This window comes from Pipistrellus hanaki (genome assembly GCF_964339955.1).
Source record: "Pipistrellus hanaki genome assembly, chromosome: 1".
NCBI lineage: Eukaryota > Metazoa > Chordata > Mammalia > Chiroptera > Vespertilionidae > Pipistrellus > Pipistrellus hanaki.
In genome coordinates this window covers 171,539,396-171,560,884 of record NC_140503.1, presented here as the reverse complement: position 1 = coordinate 171,560,884, position 21,489 = coordinate 171,539,396, and the positions used below count along the sequence as shown (strand labels likewise).

Below are 21,489 nucleotides of genomic sequence, written 5' to 3'. Positions count from 1 at the left end.
GAAAAAAATATCAGGATAGCCATTTCCTCTAAACACTTTTCTTTCTTTTATTTGTGACTGATCTAAGTTTTGCAGTGGCTTAATTTTTTCGTACTGACTTATTCTCTTTATTAATAACTAGAGGCTCAGTGCATGAAATTCATGCACGGGTAGGGTCCCTAGACCTGGCTGGCAATCAGGGCTGATCTGTAGGGCAACCAGTGGGGCGATTGTTGGGCCCCCACTGGCACCTGCCTTGGCCAATTTGGCACTGTCTGCTCTCCAGCCCTGCCCTCCGCTGCCACTGCCAGTCACATCTCTCTGCAGGGTGACTGCCAAAGCGATTGTGGGGACTCCGCTGACACCCGCCTTGGCTGGCCTGGGGCCTACAGGCAGCTCCTGCTTTGAGCATCTGCCCCCTGGTGATCAGTGCACGTCATAGCAACCAGTGGTTCCACCATTTGAAAAATTTGTATATTAGGCTTTTATTATATAGGATGACAAAAGAAACTGATATGTAATAACTTGGTACTACCACTGCTAATCTAAAGCAATGGAACACTAAGATTGCATTCAGGGGTTGCATATGCAGTCTATTCTGCATGCAAGAAATAAGGGGGGACACTTTGTCTATAAAGATTTTTAAAAGCAAATGGAATCTGATTAGTGTATTAGTTATTATTGTCACCATGCACCAGCAATTGTAAACAACATCCTTGATAAAATATTCCTCTCTGTTGGGCATGGACTATTCCCACCAACACCCCACTCATACCCTCCTACTTAGGTCATGCTCTAAAGTTATCCTTCCAGGCATTACATTTGTCCTGGTCAACACTAGGGATTATACACATAGATACACATATATGTGCCACAAAACAGCCATCTTTAATAACAACAGCTAATGGCGCTAATTTTCAAAAATATCTCTCTAATTTGATCCTTAGGCACCCAAATTAGAACTACCAAGAGAAACTGTTCTAAAATATTTTAAGTAGTTCCCTTGTGATCTATGAATTAACTATAATTTAAAAAGTGGCACTAAACTGGACTTCTGATATTAAAGGGGGGGGAATAGAAATTTAAGGGGCTGATTTACTTTCTTTGGTCTTTCCACTAGTAGGTATAGACAACAGAGATAGATAAAAGTATATCAAAGCCAATACCCAGACTGTGGGGTAGGTGTCACCCAGAGACACCCCCCATTACTCTTTGGAATTTCCTTTCTCAAGTCTGGTCCTGATTTGAGCTCCATTTCTCTTCTCTCCCAACCATATGCCTCATCTAAAAATGTACTTATTATTCTCATTGAATTCTGGCAAATTTCCTTTTTTATTTTTATTTTCTTTATTGATTAAGGTATTACATATGTGTCCTCATTTCCCCCTCCAACACACATTCATGCCCTCACCCTCCTAATGTCTGTGTCCATTGGTTAGGTTCATATGCATGCTTACAAGTCATTTGTTTGATCTCTCCCCCTTATCCCCACGCTCCCCTACCTTCCCTCTGAGGTTTAACAGTTTGATCGATGCTTCTCTGTCTCTGGATCTGTTTTTGTTCATCAGTTTATCTTGTTCATTATATTCCACAAATGAGTGAGATCATGTGATATCTATCTTTCTCTGACTGACATATTTTGCTTAGCATAATGCTCTCCAGGTCCATTCATGCTGTTGCAAATGCTAGGAGTTCCTTTCTTTTTATAGCAGTGTAGTATTCCATTGTGTAGATGCACCACAGTTTTTTAATCCACTCATCTACTGATGGGCACTTAGGCAGTTTCAAAATCTTAGCTATTGTAAGTTGTGTTGCAATGAACATAAGGATGCATATAGCCTTTCTGATTGGTGTTTCTAGTTTTTGGTATATATTTCTAGAAGTGGGATCACTGGGTCAAATGGGAGTTCCATTTTTAGTGTTTTGATTTTTGTTTTGTTTTGTTTTGTTTTGTTTTGTTTTGTTTTGTTTTGTTTTGAGGAAACTCCATATTGTTCTCCACAGTGGCTACACCAGTGTGTATTCCCACCAGCAGTGCATGAGAGTTCCTTTTTCTTCACATCTTTGTCAGCACTTGTCGTTCGTTGATTTGTTGGCGATAGCCATTCTGACAAGTGTGAGATGGTACCTTGTTGTTTTGATTTGCATCTCTGGATGATTCGTAACTTTGAGCATGTTTTCATATGTCTCTTTGCCTTCTTTATGTCCTCTTTTGAAAAGTATCTATTTAGGTCCATTGCCCGTTTTTTTGATTGTGTTATCATCCTTTTGTTAAGTTGTAAGAGTTCCCTGTAAATGTTGGAGATTAAATCCTTATCAGAGATAACATTGGCAAATATGTTCTCTCAGGCAGTGGGCTTTCTTGTTGTTGTTTTGTTTTGTTTTTATGTTTTTTTGTTTGTTGTTTTGTTTTGTTGCTGTGCAGAAGCTTTTTAGTTTGATGCAGTCCCATTTATTTACTTTTTCTTTAGTTTTTATTGCCTTAGGAGCTATACCTATGAAGATATTGCTACGGCATATGTCTGAGATTTTGCTGCCTGTGGATTCCTCTAAGATTTTTGTGGTTTCCAATCTTAGGTTTAAGTCCTTCATCCATTTTGAGTTTATTATTATGTATGGTGTAAGTTGGTGGTCTAGTTTAATTTTTTGCATGTATCTGTCTAATTTTCCCAACACCATTTATTGAAGAGACTGTCTTGACTCCATTGTATGCTTTTGCCTCCTTTGTCAAATATTAATTGAGCATTGTGGTTTGACTCAATTTCTGTATTCTCTATTCTCTTCCATTGGTCTGTATATATCTGTTCTTGTGTCAGTAACAGGCAGTTTTGAGAACAGCGGCTTTGTAATACATCTTGATTTCTTACCCATTCCAAATTTACATAACACTGAAGTTTATCAATCTCCCTCCCTTTTTAAACCTTGTGTTTTGTTTATTTATAGTGAGTGTACTAATTTTGTGCTTATCTCTCTCATTATCTATGCATAATTCAAGTACTTCTCACTGGAGGAGTTTCTTTATTCCCATAATTCATGAATGATATCAGCCATGATGCAATGTTGGCTTGTCAGAATTTCCTCATGAAAGCTATAGTTAGATGCCTAATTAGCAGTAAGATGAGAAATTTAAGTTTAATGACACATCTCAAATATTATAAGTTATTCTCCCCTATCTGCTTTTTGGTATAGGATAGAGATCAGTTGTAAACAGAGATTTAATCATTACTATACAATTTACAGAAATTTATTATAAAGAACTAAAATATCAACAAATTCATTAAAAATTTAAAAGAGAATGATTTATTCTTTTTCTATATTAATATATCAAATGAGAAGATGACCATAACCTTTTTTAAATAGGGATAGAAGATATCGGTTACAGTTAATATGTATACTTTTTAAACTAGCTAGTATTAACATAAGTTATTTCCTTTGAGCTGTGGTTTTGCTCATTGTTGAAATTAGAGATTTAAATGTTATTTAACAGTTTTTTTATATGCTTCTGGTATGGCAGGGAACTGTAAGAGGACATTTAACTTTTGAAAGACTGTTAGGTAAAAATACTATTTTTACATAGAAAATCCAACCTAATTAAGGGGAAAACTGCTAAGCTAATAAAATATTTCAAAGTGACTTGCTTCAAAAAGTAAGTATGCCAAACAATAGTATTAATATGCCAAACTTTATTAGTATTATCCAACTGCAAATAATATTATTTTTTGTTTCACAAAAACAAAAAATGTACATTATAACTAGGAACAGCTTTAAAACCCATGTAGAAAAAGCTGTATGCATTATAAAAAGAAGAAAAATACTGCAAAAATTTTACAAAAGAGACACATCTGTTGAGATTTTGCTTCCTGGCAATTGTTGAAAGTTTTGGCTCAAATAAACTCACAAAAATTTTTCACAGGTTTAAATATTTCTTATGTTAACATCTATCTCATCCAAAGGCTCCAGTTTAGCAATCTTATTGAATAATCACAATAAAATTTATTTTTTATAAAACAGGTATGGTAGTAGCAACTAGGGCAGTACTAACTAGAAAATTAAGCTAAAGTTCCAAATTAAATTTACAGTATTCGATCTTTTCACCTCTAGTTTAATACCTCAAAACAGACTTAATAAAATTGGCACCTCCTAGTGGACTGAAGGACTATGTGAAAGTTTCAAAGAGCACTGGCTTAGGTCTATGGAATTGCTATAACATTGTAATTCAATATTTCGCACTCAAAAGCAAAGATTTCACCTTGTCAGAAGGAAAAATCAGTAGAGAATTAATAGCAGTATCCTGAAAAGAATATTTGACCAAGAAACTAGATTTAATCCTAGGATTAGTCACATTCTAACTGTGTATATTATCTACTCTACTCCGGGCTTCTATTTGTGTCTTTGCCAAAAGAAAGCTTGGACTACATCATTTCTGTCTTTTTCTCTCCTAAAATAATTATACTTCCATAATTTTAATAACAGGGCTATAACCAACCTAAGACTATTTGAAGTAGGGTAAAATAAAGTTCTGATCATCAAAATATATGTATTGTTAGAGATCCTCAGTATGATTGTGGAAGTAATTGTGTTAAATGCCTGGGACCAGGAGATAAGCAATAGAAGACACACAAAAACATCTGAAGGACTAACATTACACCCTTTTAAGCTTCTGATCTGCACAATCTTTAGATGCATTAGCATTTTATTAAATATGTGATGGGCTGAGTTAGTGAATGATTAAAAAAATAACCTTTTTGTGGGCTTATATATTTTTAAAATATAGTTTTAGGCTAATAAATTAACACCCTATAATTATACAGTTCTGTTATGGCTGACTTATCCCTTGCAAAAAATTAAATCAGAGGTACTCAGACATTTTAGTTTTAGGACAACTTCATACCCCTAAAAATTGTTAAGAAGCCTAAACAGATATGATTTATGTAAGTTACTACTAATATTTACTTTTTTAAAAAAATTGAAAATAAACACTTTCATATTTATTTATTTAAAATAACAAAAATAAATCATTTTAAATGACATTTTTATTTTTAAGAACTATGTTTTAAAAAAATGAAACATGTCTATCTGCTTTTGGAACTCACTATATTGCATTGTGATGTTTTGATGAAAATATTTTAGGAAAATTGTGTCTCACCCAAAGATATAGTTGAAAAGAAGGAGTATTTTGATAGCCTCTTCAAATAATTGGGTATATTCTTTGACTCTACCCCAAACATGTCAAACTCAAAGGCTAATATGGGATAAATAAACAAGGCTTACTTTTATGTAGGCTGCAAAAAAACAAAAGCTTCAATTTTCATAAAAACATATGTTTATTTCTATAGAGACATGCTGAATACAAAGGGCAGAAATAAATGAGTAATCATTAACGTAAAATAATAGAACATCTTATAAAAATTAATATTTTTTCTTAAACATTAACTTAATAGACACTGAATAACTGCACAAATTGATAAGAGTAATGCAAATAAACCTATTTTTCTTGTTCTCCGAAAGCAAAATATTTTCTGTTGTGCTCACTAAACAAGTCAGTGCAAGACTAATGACGTGGAGATTGGCTGCTAAAATATTCACTGTCAGTATTAATGAAGAGAAATGGTGCGCCTGCACTTAAGGTATGTAAGGGAAATGAATGCAACACGATTATAATAATCAGTCATTAGTGAACATTATAGTTCGTTATTAATAGTTATGTATAACAAGATAGTGTAAAAATTAAGTTACATATCTCATTTTACAATATCAAAAATTAATATTCCATAGTCTCAACACCAATCTCATTAAAAAGTCTTTAAGTATTGCAAAGTTGTCAAATGTACAGGAAATTATGAAAGTTTACAAAATTGTAATGTTCACTTGTGTTTTCAAATTTTATCACAAAAAACAAATTGTTAATTGTTTTCCTTAAAGTGACAATCTCATTTCATTAATTTTAAATAAACTATTTTCCAAAGAACCAAGTCTAAATAACCATGATTGATTTATCAGTGGCTCTTACAAGTAAAAATTGTGATATATGTTAAGGAGTAGCTATTACAACTTTCAACTCAAAAGTCTAAGAACTTCCCTCAAGACAACCATTGTACTTAGCAGGCAGCAGTGTTTATGCATTCTTTTCATTTTGTTGGCTAGCACATTAGGAAGACCTGTACCTATAAAGATTTAATAGAATTAATATTCTTTTTACTACTTTATCAAGAATATTCTGAAGTAAAACTGGAATTCTTTTTTGCTGGAGTATTTGAAAGAACAAATATAATGACTCTAGCACAGTTTGGTGCCACTGTCTTGTTCATACTAAGGCGCCGGCAGTTTTGACCATATCACTTTTGCTCCATCAGTGCACATATCAACACAGCGAAACTGCAAATGGGACCTTAGTTTGAATGACAGCAGACCATAACAACTCAGGACTCCATAGGACACTATAGAACACACTTTGTAAAGACTGAGTTAAAGTTTTCAAACTAAACAAATGTCTTTACAAAAATCCCAATATGTTTTTAAATTGATTAGAAGTATATTTCTAAGCAATAAATTGAAATGCCTAATCATTCACTGAAATTTTGGAGAGAGAATAGAATTTGAACAGCAAAGATTTAATATGTAAGCATCAGAAGTAAACAACAACAACAAAAAAGTCACATCATAGGAAACTATACCAGGGCATAGGAAGAAAACAAAAGGATTTTAAAATATGCATGAATCCTTTAACCACTGTTTTCCATACCTTGTAGTTTATAGTCTGGAAGTGGTCCCGTCATTAGATAGCATCTACCTCTTTAACTGGCAGCCGTTGGAAATGGTCCTAGAATGAAATTTCGGACTCTTTTTTTCTGAGATCCAAAACATATGAAACACAAGGAGTGTTAACCTCCTTCTCCCGGGACTTAACCCTTTAAATTTGTGTCAGGCATAGACCATGGTTTCATAAGGGTTCTTGCTCATATCAAGTTAGTCACATGCCATCTTTCTTTAGCCAATCATAGGGCCATTCTAAGCACAACAGCTGGTCAAGGAGGCATTTTCTAACACGCCTATAATCCCCATTGTCATTATCCCTGGCTGTCTTCCAGAGAGCTCTGAGGGCAGCACACATTATACTCACTCTAAGGTTATACACTTCGACTAAAGCATCATAGTAAGTCAGAAGTGAAAATATTGAGGAAAGAACTTGAATATGGTTCCTTATTTCAAGAAATACCTTTTTTTTCCTCATTGATATTTCTTTATGTTCCTAAAGAAAATGAATGGGAAATATTTCCTAAAGTAATAATTTTTAGTGTTCTTTGCTACATATAATGGCTTTGTGATTATTAAGTACCTTTGCAATAAAACATTACAGCATGGAATTACTGTTTATTCAGTTCTGACTGCCACAAGAAACACTTTTAGGCACTAAGCTTTTGAAGGATTGAGCAGACATTTTTATTACATAAGTTAAATAAATTATTCACAGTACCTTTAGTGTTTGACTAAACAGATTTAATCAAAGGTTTTGAAGACTATTGAGCAAATACCCCAAGACAGTAATTTGTAACTACATTTTTGCCTTTAATTTATTGTGAATTAACAAAGGAGATATGTTCAGGCTAGTATACACTATGCTCTTAAGTATGCCTGTGGCGGTATTGTGTCTAATACTTAAAATATGAGTCAAAGAAAAATTACATGCCTCACTAACAACTGCTCATTACAGGACAACTCAGAAACTTTTTGCTGAATTTTCTACCTCTTTCCAACCACTAAAACTTGCAAATTATCAGGGCTCAGCCTTCAGATAACCTTCTCTATCACATTTATTCTCTAACTCCCATCTACTTCCCTCTGTTTCACATACACTACCTATATGTTCATGATTCTTAAACTTATAATTCCAGTCCTGAGCTCTTCTCTGAACTCCAGACATGCATATTTAAATCTCTGTGCAATAGACACACTTGTATTTAACATAGGCATTTTATAATTCCTATGACCCAAACTTAACAATTAATTCTTCCTACTCCTCATAACTGCTTCTTTCTGCTTTTCAAACTCAGTAAATGGCATCATTTTTCACCAAGTTGGCCATGATGAAAACCATGTGGTCATCCTAGACTCCCTTCTATATTCACTTCATTAGGAAATTCTAGAGTTTCTACCTTTAAATGTATATTCAAATCTGACCCCTTATTGTCCTCTTCACTAAGTACCGTCCTAATCAATGATCTGATCATCAAGCACTTGCAATTCTGTATTGCCTCCTCAATGGTATCACTGTTTCTGTGATTGACCCCATTCAATCTATTCTGTATACAAGTCAGAGAGATCTTATTGAACCATTAGTCAGATAATCTTGGATAAAATCCTCAGTGACTTTCAACACAGTTAGAATAAAATTCAGTCTTATTTGTGGCAAATAAGATCATATATGAGATCAGAAGTGCCCTACTACTTCTCTGATCTTCCCAACCTCATCTCTTCTCAGGTACAGCAGTGCTGTCCTCAGTCTTTATAACTTGGATGCTCTCTCCATCGAAAGTTTTCTGCAGATACTTTCACATCTTGCTCCTTCATTTCGTTCATACCTATGCTCAGATGTCATCTTGTCAAAGGGGTCTCTCTGGCCATGTTGTCTAAAGTACTGACCCCATCACTCTATGCTCGACCTCTGCTTATTTTCTTTTCTTAATATTTACATGTAGCTTCATTTTAGCATTTATAGCAAGGGATTGTTGCATCTCTAGTATGTACAACAGTTATAAATATTTTTTTAAATATATATTTTATTGATTTTTTACACAGAGGAAGAGAGAGGGATAGAGAGTTAGAAACATCGATGAGAGAGAATCATTGATCAGCTGCCTCTTGCACACCCCCTACTGGGGATATGCCCGCAACCAAGGTACATGCCCTTGACTGGAATTGAACCCGGCACCTTTCAGTCTCCAGGCCGACGCTCTATCCACTGAGCCAAACCGGTTTCGGCAGTTATAAATATTTTTAAGTAATGAATTAATCAATTATTTATAAGGACTTTGACAAACATTATACATGAAGTCTAATTTTTGAGACAGTTTTACTAGCTATATCTGGTGACCAAAGTTTACACAATTCCTTAATAATAAGCCACTGGAATTTAATGCTGGAACTAAACTACAAGATATTTATATAATTTCCAGATGCATTATAGTAACAAATAAACATAAACCAAATGAGAATAAGTAAATACTATTTATTCACAGTTTGCTTTAGCAAGGTGGTTGGCAGAGCAGAAAGAAAGCTATATAGGAAAAAATAAAAATAAAAAGGCGGAGGGGCTTCAGGTATGCCCTGATTGGAATCTGTCTACATGGGAAAACTGTAGGAGGGCTGGCTAAAACTATGGCATACTACATGATTTGTGAGGTGCATATTTAGCTTCCTCTAGTCCTAAATTGGAATCAGGGAAAACCAACAGAGAAGTACCAGTTATCAATCAAGTTATTAATCAAGTCATAGTCAATTGGGGCGGATTGTTTTTTGTCTGGCCTCTTGAACTGATTGTTGCAGAGTTGCCTTTCTGGACCAGTTGCTAAAGGTAATGGGTCAAAGTTACATTTTTATATATGGTCTGCCCATTGCTTATTTGTACTCAGTAATTTTTAATACACTACATATAATTCGCTGTATATTTTAAACTTATTTTATTATAATAATATTCTTAAATAGTCTCATTTAGTGTTTTTGTCATCTCTAGTTAAAGAACACCTCCAGGTATTGATGTTGATAAATATCTAAAACAAATAAACTCACTTAACAATGGTAGTTAAAATTCTGGATGCTAAGATTGCTTATCTAAAAATGGCAAGAGTAAAATTAAATAAATTAATTAAGTAATTAATTAAAAATGGCAAGAGTAGCTTTAGCTAGGTGGCTCTGTTGGTTGGAATGTTGTCCCATTCACCCAAAGGATTTAGGTTTGATTCCCAGGGCACATACCTAGGTTGTTGGTTCTATCCCCTTCAGGGCATATGGTAAAAGTGTCAACTGATCAATGTTTCTCTCTCTCTCTCTCTCTCTCTCTCTCTCTCTCTCTCTCTCTCTCTCTCTCTCTCTCTGTTCTCTCTCTCCCTCTTTCCCTTTCTCTCTCTCTCTCTTAAAAAAAAAAAAAAAAAAAAAAAAAAAAAAAAAAAAAAAAAAAAAAAAAACCACAATAACAACATCCATAGTGAGGATTTTTTTTTAAAGTTATTGTTAGTGTCTAGCAAAATTAGGTTAGGATCCAACCAATGGTGTTATATGTTAGTTGTGCAGAAAGATGATGGCACATATATGTGCAAGTGAAATTAAATATTTGAAAAGAAAAAAAGGCATAACAAAGTATGGTTCAGAAGTATTTTCTAATTTAACCAAGAATTGCTGATATCCTGTACTGAGCATTTTCGGCTGTTTCCTATAATCTTCACAATGCTGTAAAGTGTACATTATTATTTCTATTAAACTGGAAAGCAAACTGAGATATCAGGTAGGTTGAGTAAACTTCTCAAGTCACAATATAAGTAGCAGAATTTGGATTGGAATCCAGATTTTCTTACTTCCAAGTAGTTTTCTTTTCATTACCTCATAGTGTCTCACATCCCCATGGTTCAGGCACTATTAGTTTTGATTAACATTTCCTCACTTTGGTGAATGCATAATGGTTGGATATCTTTAGTGAACCTAGTTTGAATAGGTAGTAATTAAGAATGGCTTATTTCCTTGTTTCTTTTACGAGCTGAATTTTCATAAATAGGTATTTGTTTTTAATAATGATTGCATTCTATTAGGATCTCACTCCCTTCCAGCTTTGCTGATTCATGACTCGTCCCAGTTTTTTATTTTTGTTCATGCCTTGGCTTATGGACTATAATTTTCTGCAGGATGCTCCTGATAATCCTCCAGAAGATTTTTCTGGCACCGACCATTTAATCATAGGCCACAGAGTAGGAATTTCAGGCTTCATTGGAGGAAAGCTTGCTGACATTTTCATGGTGGGGGCCATATTTTCATGGAACTCCACCTGCTTAGCCAGCCCATCCCACTGAGGTGGCCACTCCCAATCCCTTATGGGATCTCAAGCAATACCTGACAGTATATTGTCTCAGTCTTTACTCTGCCCCTCTTGCTCCCCACCTGGGCTCTTCATTTGCCTCTGAGACACACTAGAGGTGCATCAACTTGCCCAGCTGGTTCTGCAATACTGAAGTCTATATGTGGGCAAGTGGGAAGTATCACTGACTTGCTTCTGCTCACTAGCTCACCCCCAGCAGTGTGACTGCTGCTCCTGTTGATGTGGTCACTGCTGTCTTTGGATCTAGCCATCCCCAGGGCTACTAGAAAGACCAGGTGATAAAATCTAAAGGCATGTCACTCACCATAGGTTGAATTTTGTTCACAGGAAGATAGGAGAAGGTGGAATAAAGTCTTCCTTTCTCTCCCTGATCAGAATATTCAGAAACACAATACCTCATACAGTCCTCTGGAAATATCCCACTAGCTTGATATAAAGCTCCAGCCAGATTGGTAATCTACCCCTTGCCTTTGTTCTTCTCCCTTTCCTGCTCTATCGGACCTAACTCCTTCTCCAGAATAGCATGCCCTCAAAAGTGAGGTTGTGACTCAGGCTCTGTTTTCTCAGAAATCCGGACTAAGATAGTTGGTGATCCTAAAATCCCCTACCATTGGCCTCCCTTCCTAGAATCAAATCCCTATTCATCTCATTTTAAAAGATCTGCAACAGCTTCAAACTGTAGAAACAGAGTCCCTGTGGACTTGCTTATTGTTACTTGATTAAGAAACAAAAGATAAACAAAAGAATCATATTTTCTGGCTCCAAGAAAGTGGAGATTTTCCCACTAAGAGAACCTCACAAATGACAAATTTCCTAACTCCTGTGCTTCATAAGGAACAGATAATATAGTGGGTGGAAGGGAGTTATACATGCAACTATTCAAGTCACTAGCTCTGAAAATATCTTGCTTGATTTGCAAGAGGTGGAGTTTAGGATTTTTTTTAGGTGCAGACATACCATAAATAACTCTGATGTCATAATATTATAGGTGAATAGAGAGATAAACAGGTTATCCCCTGTGTAATTATTTACTATGATGATTTATATTAATGCATAGTATTTGTGGACAAATATCCAGAGCAAATGTACTGTGTTTAAAGAATAACAGCTTGAGTTGAGAGAAGAAGAGGGCACAGCATGGCCACTATTTCCATTTCTCTCATAGAAAGAAAATGAAGTGAAGGCAGCTCTTGGGAGACAGAAATTCAGACACAAAATACTTTCATGGGGCTATTAACCTTTGCCCTATAATTAGTAATCATTCAATTGGTGTGTGTCTGCAAATATCATAATAAAAATCAAATATAAAGACAGGGGATCAAATAATGTGACATTGATATTAAAAATTCAAATGTCTCCTGACACAATGCTATATATTAAGTACTTTGGGTCACATCAAGTTTCTCATCAAATGTTTGGTTTATCCATTGATGACCTGCTTGCTTAATATACAATCATAGATCTTGTTTCTTTAAGCAATCTTGTTATGCCTTTGGGCAATCTCAGGACATTTGTTCGTTGTCGTATGGAGGCCGAGGTTGTAGGAGTTCAAAGTGTATTGTCACTTGGATGACTAGGTATCCAAGTAACAACACATATTACCTAATTTTGGATAATATGTTAGCGGTTTAACCTGTCTGGGTTTAGGGGAAGCTCTAATTAATGACTTCATTATTGGTGCACTGAAATGAATAGCTATGTCATGTACTTATATCTCAAAAGCAATCTTCTCCCACAGGTTTACGCTACAGCCTTTTAGAACAATGACTCATTTTTCTCTTATGTATCTCATAATTAGACAATTTTTCTAATTTCTTTTATTAATAAGAAATTCTCATTTCAGCATAGAGCTAATGATGACTATGAAAAGGAAGTGAAAGGCCTTCTGATACTATTATAATTAAAATTATTGATTGAGAAAATTAAAATGGCTGTATATAACATAATCAATTCATTTTCCCTGTTGTTTGCACTACTACTTTGTAGGTGTGTTTATTTATTCAAGCAAATGTTTTCTGAAGGCCCATCATGTAGAGATACCTGTCTAGATGCTGGAGTGATGGTAGTTGAATACCACAAAGCCCTCTCCATTATGATAGTTTATAATCAAAGAGAGGAGAGAGAGTAAACAAATAGATAGCATAACTCCAGGTTGTGTGTGGTGCTATGAAACAAGTTAGAGCAGATTATGGACTAGAGAGTAAAGTGGGCATGGGCGCTATTTTAAGTAATGAAAGGAGGAAGTATCTCTCTGAGGATGTGAGATTTAAGTTGAGACCTGAAGAACAGAATCATTTGACATATTGAAAAGTATTTATTAATTTAATGGCTCATTAAATTAAATTGTGTTTTATTAATTTCAACTGCAACTCTATGTATTTAAAAGTGGTAGGTAATATATACTCAGTTTGGAGTATTGCTTGGAGCACTAATGGATGTGAAGATCCCTTATGAGAACTACACATCCCACTCCTTCTCTTAGGGCTCCAAAGTCGGGAACCACTCATCCGGATCAACCCCATATGCCAAGTCCTGTCCCTCCACTCCTTCATATGCACTTGTCTCAGTGAGCTCAAAAATGTACCATGTTCATTGCTTTGTTCAAGTTCATTGTTCCCCTCACCTGAAATACCAGCCTTTTCCCACACTCTCTACTTGCCCAAATTATCCCTTCTCATAAAGACTTAGCTTTTGTAACAACAGATCATTGGGGAGGGGAGGGGTGTTACTATGTGCTAGGCACTATATTAAATGTTTTATATTCATTATGTTACATAGCCTTGATATTATTATCATTCCTACTTTTCAGATAAGGACCTGGAGTTAAGAAACTTGCCTAAGTTTATACACCTGGGCAATGGCAGAGATTCCAACACAGGTCTGATGACTCCAACATCCACACTTTACACTGCTGCTCTAGTGTGCCTTCCAAGACCATTCTTGGGCAATTAATTCATCTTTATGTGACCTTTCCCTTCTGAGAAAGCTTACAGAAGCACACTTCCCAACTTGGACCTGTTCTGCTTTGTCTACTAGTACTTCCTGTACAGGGGTGGGTAAAAGTAGAATAATAGTGATAGCAATAGTAATAGTAATAGTGATAATAATAATAAATAATAATAAATATAGTACAAGAATAAATTCCAGGTTTCCAGCTCCAGGTGTTTGGAGAGTAGCAGTGAACATGCGGCTGTCAGCCCTTGTCTTCATCTCCCATGGCCACATATTCTGCCGCCTGGACCTTGGTCCCAAGTCCCGCATCCACCTATTACAGAACTTGCTTACGGGATTAGTGCGACCCGACCACATCGAGGTGTCCTTGGCATGTGTGGATGAGATGAAGCGTTACACTGAGAAGCTCACCAACTAGGGGAAGCTGACAGATGCAAATGAAAGAGCCATTTGCATGGCTGACTTCTGGCTCACAGAGAACTTGATCCCAAAGCTGTTTCAAGTGCTGGCCCCACGGTAGCAAGGTCAGCATGGGAGCCACATGAGAATGCTGCAGATCCCAAATCAGAATCAGCAGAATCGGGCTAATGGGAGCTGTCTCCTACCTCTGCCACTTATGGTTATAAGCAAGCTACGCAGGACCAGAAGCAAGCATCCACAGCTCCCACTCACCTCAAACACCAGGAATTTAACTGGGGCTAAAGAGTGCGTCGCCACATCCGTGCCCAGAATCATAGGCCTTTTGATCTCTTCGTCTCTAAGAACTGGAGCTGGCGTTGAGAAGTAGACAGTCTTAATGGAGCCCAGACCCTATTGGGTAGCCTGTTGGGTAAGCCTTCTCTTTGCACAATAGGCAAAATTCTTTGTTGAATATATGTAAACTGATTTTTTTTTCCTCTCTCACCTTGGGATTTCTGAGAATGAGAACTATTCAAATGCTCAAATAAATAAATAAATAAATTCTGTTTTACATACTCACAACTATAAACATACTTTTGCCCATCCCTGTATTTTATTTTAGACTTCCCAAGTTTATAAGCAAGGACCTTATTTCATGATTCTTAACCAGAATCCATAACAAGGTTGACTGTTCTGAACATATGTAAATTCAGAAAGTACTTGTTGCTTAACTACTGAAGATGCATCTAATTTTGTTAGGTTTCTCCCTGCTTGAGATATTTTTTCCTCAGTAAATTGAATAAAGACTTCTTATCTAGCTTTCTTGCCTCCATAATTCCTTCAAGTAGTTCTGCAAATAGGCTGTATGTTCAGTTATACCTCCAATCATTCCCTGTGTCTGTTTTTTCCCTTGTGTGGTATGGTTTAGCACAGGAAATATTTTTTGATAGCCTAAAAAACTTTAGCTTTTAAATTCAGCTAAAGTAATCTTCTCTTGGAAAAACTGCCTAATCTACCAGAGGTTTTAGGTGGTCCCCATGTGCTTCTACAGCAATGTCTATATTATCTATATATCTTATATGGAAATGGATCCCAGCAGGACGGAATGAGCAGAATGACCAGTTGTTATGGCATGCACTGCAGTGGCCAACTGGTCTATTTGGGACCCAAATCAGCTCCCCCTAACCTCCCGTGGCCCCTCCCCCTGGCTGGCGCAGTACCCTAATCAGCCCCCCCCCCATAGGGGAGGGGAACAATACTGGCTGGCAACCACCTGTGCCCCTCCCCCTGGCCAGCTCAACCCCCATCAGGGGTAGGCCGGCTGGCCAACCTCCCAGGTCTCCTACCCCTTGCTGGCCTGGACCTCACCCATTCATGAATTTGTGCACTGGGCTTTTAGTCTATAATAATACAAGTGTAATATGCTAATTAGACCAGATGTCTTTCCAGACGACCTTCTGGATGAAGCCAGGGCTGTAAGGGAAGCCCAGGTCCCAGGTGCCAGGGGAAGGTCAGTGCCAGCAGCCAGAGAAAGGAAGGCCTACTCTTGCATACATTTCGTGCATCAGGCCTCTGGTACCATTATAAAACATATCACTTTATTCTGAACTATGTATATGTTTTCCTCCGTTTGAGCTCTGAGAGAATGTATATTATTTCTTATGTATCTTTATGAGAACCTACCACATAGTTCTGGCATAGGGTAATCCTTTATAAATGTTTGTAGAATGAATGAATATGCCAAGTAATAAACATGATTTTATCCCACGAATCTCAAGTTTAGCAATTCTGCCTGGCCAGCCATCTTGGCTCAGTGATTGAGCATTGACCTTTGAACCAGGAGACTACAGTTCGACTCCCGATCCAGGGCACATGCCTGGTTGTGCACTCGATCCCCAGTGTGGGACATGTAGCTGATCAATGATTCTCTCTCATCATTGATGTTTCTATCTCTCTTTCTCTTCCTCTATGAAATCAACAAAAATATATTTTAAAAGATAAAGTGTAACAATTCTAAGTGCTGGAAAAAGAACCTAAAGCCAGAAAAACACACAGAAGACAAATGTACAGACTAGTGAATTCTCACAAAGAAAACACTCATGTAATTACCACCTAGTCAAGAAATGCACTGCCACCCAGCCAGCGAAGCTCAGTGGTTGAGCATCAACCTATGAACCGGGAGGTCTTGGTTTGATTCCTGGTTGGGGTCAGGGCACATGCCCGGGTTGCAGGTTTTATCCCCAGTGTGGGGTGTGCAGGAGGCAGCTTATTAATGATTCTGTCTCATCATTAATTTTTTTATCCCTCTATTCCTCTCTGAAATAAAAAATATATATATATATTTTAAAACCAGGACAAAGAGATAATAAGTTGTTTTTGTGAAATGCAATACCAAACAAGCCAATTCTTCAATTACTTTTATAAAAAGTTCTATGTCTTTAAATTTATGAACTGTGTTTATAAACACATTTGGGATAATGTGGAAAAGGAAAATTGACTCAATGGCATCTTGAAAACAAAACGGCAATTAAATTAACCAAAGCTCTCCCCCCCCACCCCACCACCGTCTGAATAGCTAATAGCTTCTTTGCTTGGTATAGTATGTCTGCTATAATGTTTAGAATACATTCACAAGTGGATTGCTTCAGATCAAAATGTAATATTCCACTGTGCTCTCTGCTGATTCTATAGCTGGGAAAGTGTACCCAATGTTGTGAGCCACATTTGAGGATGAACACTGACAAATGGAAATGGATCCCTAGGATGGTACAGAGTGTGAAACGTAATTCAAGCACCGAATGAAGGAACAAGATTTGAAAGGAAAACTGGAGGGACACATAAACAATGCTTGATGAGCCACCAAGAAAAGATAAATTGATTTTATCCTATGTTATTTCTGAGGACAAAGTTAGGACATCTGAGTGGATGTTAAAGGAAGGCAGCTCTCTGTCCACCAAAGGCATATGACACACAACTGAACACCAGCATCAAGGGGTCCAGAAATCCCTGAGATCAATAGTGTTAAGGCAAAAGAAGGATGATTCTATCAGGGACATTACAGGAGACGGTCCTCAACTGGGTGAGAAGTTGGATTCACCAACTTCATGTTTCTTATTTATTTATAAATCTACTAGAGTCCCAATGCATGACATTGGTGCACTGGGGTGGGGTGGATGGTGGTACCTCAGTCGGCCTGTGCCCTTTAGCAGTCCAGGACCCTCAGGGGATGTCCAACTGATGGGTAAGGCCCGCTCCCCCCTGGGCATCCTTAGCACTGCTGTGGAGGCAGGAGATGGTCCCGTCACCTCCACTGTGCTCAGCTTGTGGCTGAGTGGTGCTCCTGGGTTGAGCATCTGCCCCCTGGTGGTCAGTACGCATCATAGTGACCAGTCTTTCTGCTATCTGGTTAATTTGCATATTACCCTTTTATTATATAGGATTATTTAGATACCTGAATGTACTTTTGCAGCCAGTTTGTATAAAAAGAGGAGATGAGTTATTATTGGTCTGGAGGTCTTTGTAAACATGAGAATTTATACTGGCAAGAACTCTAAGTAAAATTTGTATGATCTTGTGATATTTTAGAATTGCTTACAAGATTGTTTTTACACACATCATTAATGTGCCCAAATAATCCCCATGACAGTATTTCAATGATGTTTGTCCTCTGTGCTGTAAAACCCTTAACAACTTTTCACACGAGTGTCCCAGAGAAATACTATGCTAGTTCACAGACAATACTAAGTCTTGGAAAATACAAAATAACCAAGTAGAAAAAAAACTACTTTGGAGAGGCACTATTTTTATTTTATTTTATTTTTATACAGGGGATAATCTGAATATCCTATTTTTATTTAATTCAGAAAAAAAAAAGTCCTTACAGAAACCATGGATATTTTGAAGAGTGCTTTTTTACTAAAGTTCATTAAGTTCAATCCTTTAGGTGTTTTACTGTTCATTGACCAAACCTTACCTGTAAAGATATTGTTGAAAGACACTATCCTTTCCATAGCCCTTCACTAGACAGACTTGGGTTTTATGTATTAAAACATAAAACGATAGATCTTAAAAATTTTTTTAAATATAAAATTGTTTTCTTCCAGTGCAGCTCTCATGGGGAGGTGAACATAAGCAATGCATAACACGAATGAGCAAGTACACAAGCTTAAGGATAACTTCCTTGTACTACAGATGTACTACATGATTCAGCATATTAATGCATTATGCAGTTTGTCTCAAAATTTGATGAAAATAGCATAATGGACATATATATGCATTCTGTATATTTTAATACAAAACAGTCTTTGATTAATCTTTTAAGAAAAATGAAAATTAATGCTATTGGGTGATGGAAGGAGAAAATTTTGACCAGAGAGTCTTTTTTTAAGTGGAATTGAAGTTAGGTTGACAGGATTTTGACTGGTTTACTGTGTTGCTGTAAGAGCAACCCACAGGTAATACTTAGAATTTAAAAGTAATTCAAATAATGGCTTTGAACGTCAGATTTAAAATTTTATACTTCATGTATAAGTAAATTGCCTTGTTAGGAGACAATCAGAAGTTAGAACTTGGGCCAAGATAGTAGAGGAGGTGAGTTTAAAGGCAACAGTAAATTTTTTTTTTTTTAACAGTAAATTTTTAAGAGCAGTGGTACAGACACAGACTCATAGATTCGGAGAATGGATGATGGTTGCCAGTGGGCAGAGGGTTTGGGAATTGGGTGAAAAAGGTGAAGGGATTGAGATGTAAAGCTTGTCAGTTACAAAATAGTCATGGAAATGTAAAGTATGGCACAGGGAATATAGACAATAATATTGTAATAACTACGTTTCGTGTCAGGTGGGTACTGGAAATAACCAGGGGGAACTTAGTAAAGTATATGATTGTCTAACCACTATGCACACTATGCATACATCTGAAACTAATACAAAATGATACCAAAGGTAAACTGTAACTGAAATAAGTAAATAATAAAAAAATTAATAAAGGTATCTCTCATATAGAAAAATAATTTAAAATAATGCATTAATTTCATACCAAGCTAAAAAAATAAATACCAACCTATGGGGAATTTAAAATGTAATTAAGTTTATAAAAATTGGGTTACAAATTTTATTAACACATTTGTGGTGAGCAAGAATGTGTGTTATGAAAAATATGTCCCATTTGATTTATAGGAAATTTATAAGACTGGCATTTATAAGACTGGCATTTATAAGACTGGCATTTATAAGATTTATAAGACTGGCATTATTTTTAACAAAGCTCAATTTTTCCCTTTGGGTGTAAAGTAACCATACTAATTATGGAAAATACTAGATGCCCCTTGCAGGAAGATTCCTGCAATTGGGCTTCCTGCTGTAGTAGCTGCCCTACCTGCTTTCCTCCCTTCTCCCCTCCCCACCTACTTCCCTTCCTTCTCTGCCACCCCACTTGCTTGCTTCTACTCAGCTTCGCTACCTTCTGCAGGGCTAGGCTTCTTTCTACACCATCTTCAGTATTCCTTCTGGCCTCAATATGCAAATTAACTGCCATCTTGGTTGGGTTAATTTGCATACTCGCCCTGATTGACTGGTGGGAGGGGCTTGTGGGTGTGGCGAAGGTGTGGTCAATTTGCATGTTTCTCTTTTATTAGGTAGGATAAGATGAACTGTATGTAGAAAAAATAATCATTCATAATATCACCAGAATAAATTGTTTAAATAATACTGTATTTCCTTTTAGTCTTTTTTCTTTATTTACTAGGAGAGACAAACTACAAAGCAGTTTTGTATATCTTTGTTGGTTTTTTTTTTAGCATTATGACATAAATTTTTATAACTCTGAAGACTTCTCCCTACACAGAAACTACTTCCTCTTCCCTCTTCTACCCATTTAAAAAAAGTTAGCCCTCCAATACCAGGTTTAGCTTTTGATCACTATGTCATGAAGAATCTTCTGATGATTATTGGAGCCCTCCAGCTCTACTTCTGCTCATTTTTTATCTGAAACTGCCGTGCTAATCTACTAGTCATCATTCTGGTTCATTAACAGAGCCCTTCACTATTTACTCCATAGAAACTGTCTGTTCTTTTCTGCAGTAGAAATTAGTGCCAGAAGTCTGCTTTAAGGAAGTAGGTCAGGCCAAAGAAATGTATGCCTCTCCAAATTTCCAAGTGCTCTCTCACATTTCTCAGCCCCCTTAGAGTTAGAAGGAGCCGTTTGAGGAGTTCTGACTAAAGAGAATCGGTGTATATTTTTTCGGTTTTGCTAATAGGTGAATTAGCAGCTCTCTCTTCCGCTGCCATGGAGGTTGTGGAGGCCACATACTCATGTGGATAGCAGCAAGACAAAAGCAACCTGGATTACTGATCCAGCTGCCTTGGCAATAATTTGTGAGTGAGAAGTAAGTGTTGATGTGGTAAGCTATGGAGATTTAGGTGTGTCTGGCCTATTGTAACTAATGCATGATGCTAAATTCAGTCATCATGTTGGACAATGTGTCTTTGGATGCCCTTTACAGTCATGCCCACCCCTGCACCAGGAAGTCTTATCCTGGATTCCTCTTGTTCATTCTATAAGGCTTATCTCAGCTTTGATTGCCCCCATTCTCCTTCCTGGGTTGGTTGCCTCTTCCACATGTTTATGCCATATATAAGGATTAATGATTATTGGATGTTTATGGATTGATGTAATTATTTTGTGGATGTTGATAATGTGCACTTGCTTGTAGAACAATTAGCATAGCTCAGTAGTTTTAAAAGTTTGGTCTGAGTGTCTCTGAGACCCTTTCAGCAGGTCTGTACAGTCAAACCAATGGTATATACAAACAGTGGTGGCTAAAACTGCTGGCATCTTAGCAAATCAAGACAATGCCATCAAACTATACCAGGAGTCATTATATCATTCATTGTATTCTTCACGGCCACACATCCACAGGGATAAAGATCTAACTTCATTTAAGAATTCCCTTATTGAAATATTAAAAATTGTATGTTGCATAAAGTTTTCATGCTGAGCACATCATCAGTAATATTCTGAATGACAAACAGAAATACAAATAAGCACCTTTACCTTTGCTGCATACTGAATTAAAA

At 36.6% G+C, this 21,489-nt stretch overlaps 1 protein-coding gene across 1 annotated transcript in view; it reads right to left on the bottom strand.

The window, feature by feature from the left end:
• The window catches only part of TMPRSS11F (transmembrane serine protease 11F), a 68,156-nt gene extending 61,238 nt beyond the window's left edge, over positions 1-6,918 (bottom strand). The window contains exon 1 of the mRNA XM_084890260.1: positions 6,722-6,918. The gene's annotated coding sequence lies outside the window, so the exon portion shown is untranslated. The remainder of the gene's footprint in view (positions 1-6,721) is intronic.
• Positions 6,919-21,489: the final 14,571 nt, after the last annotated feature.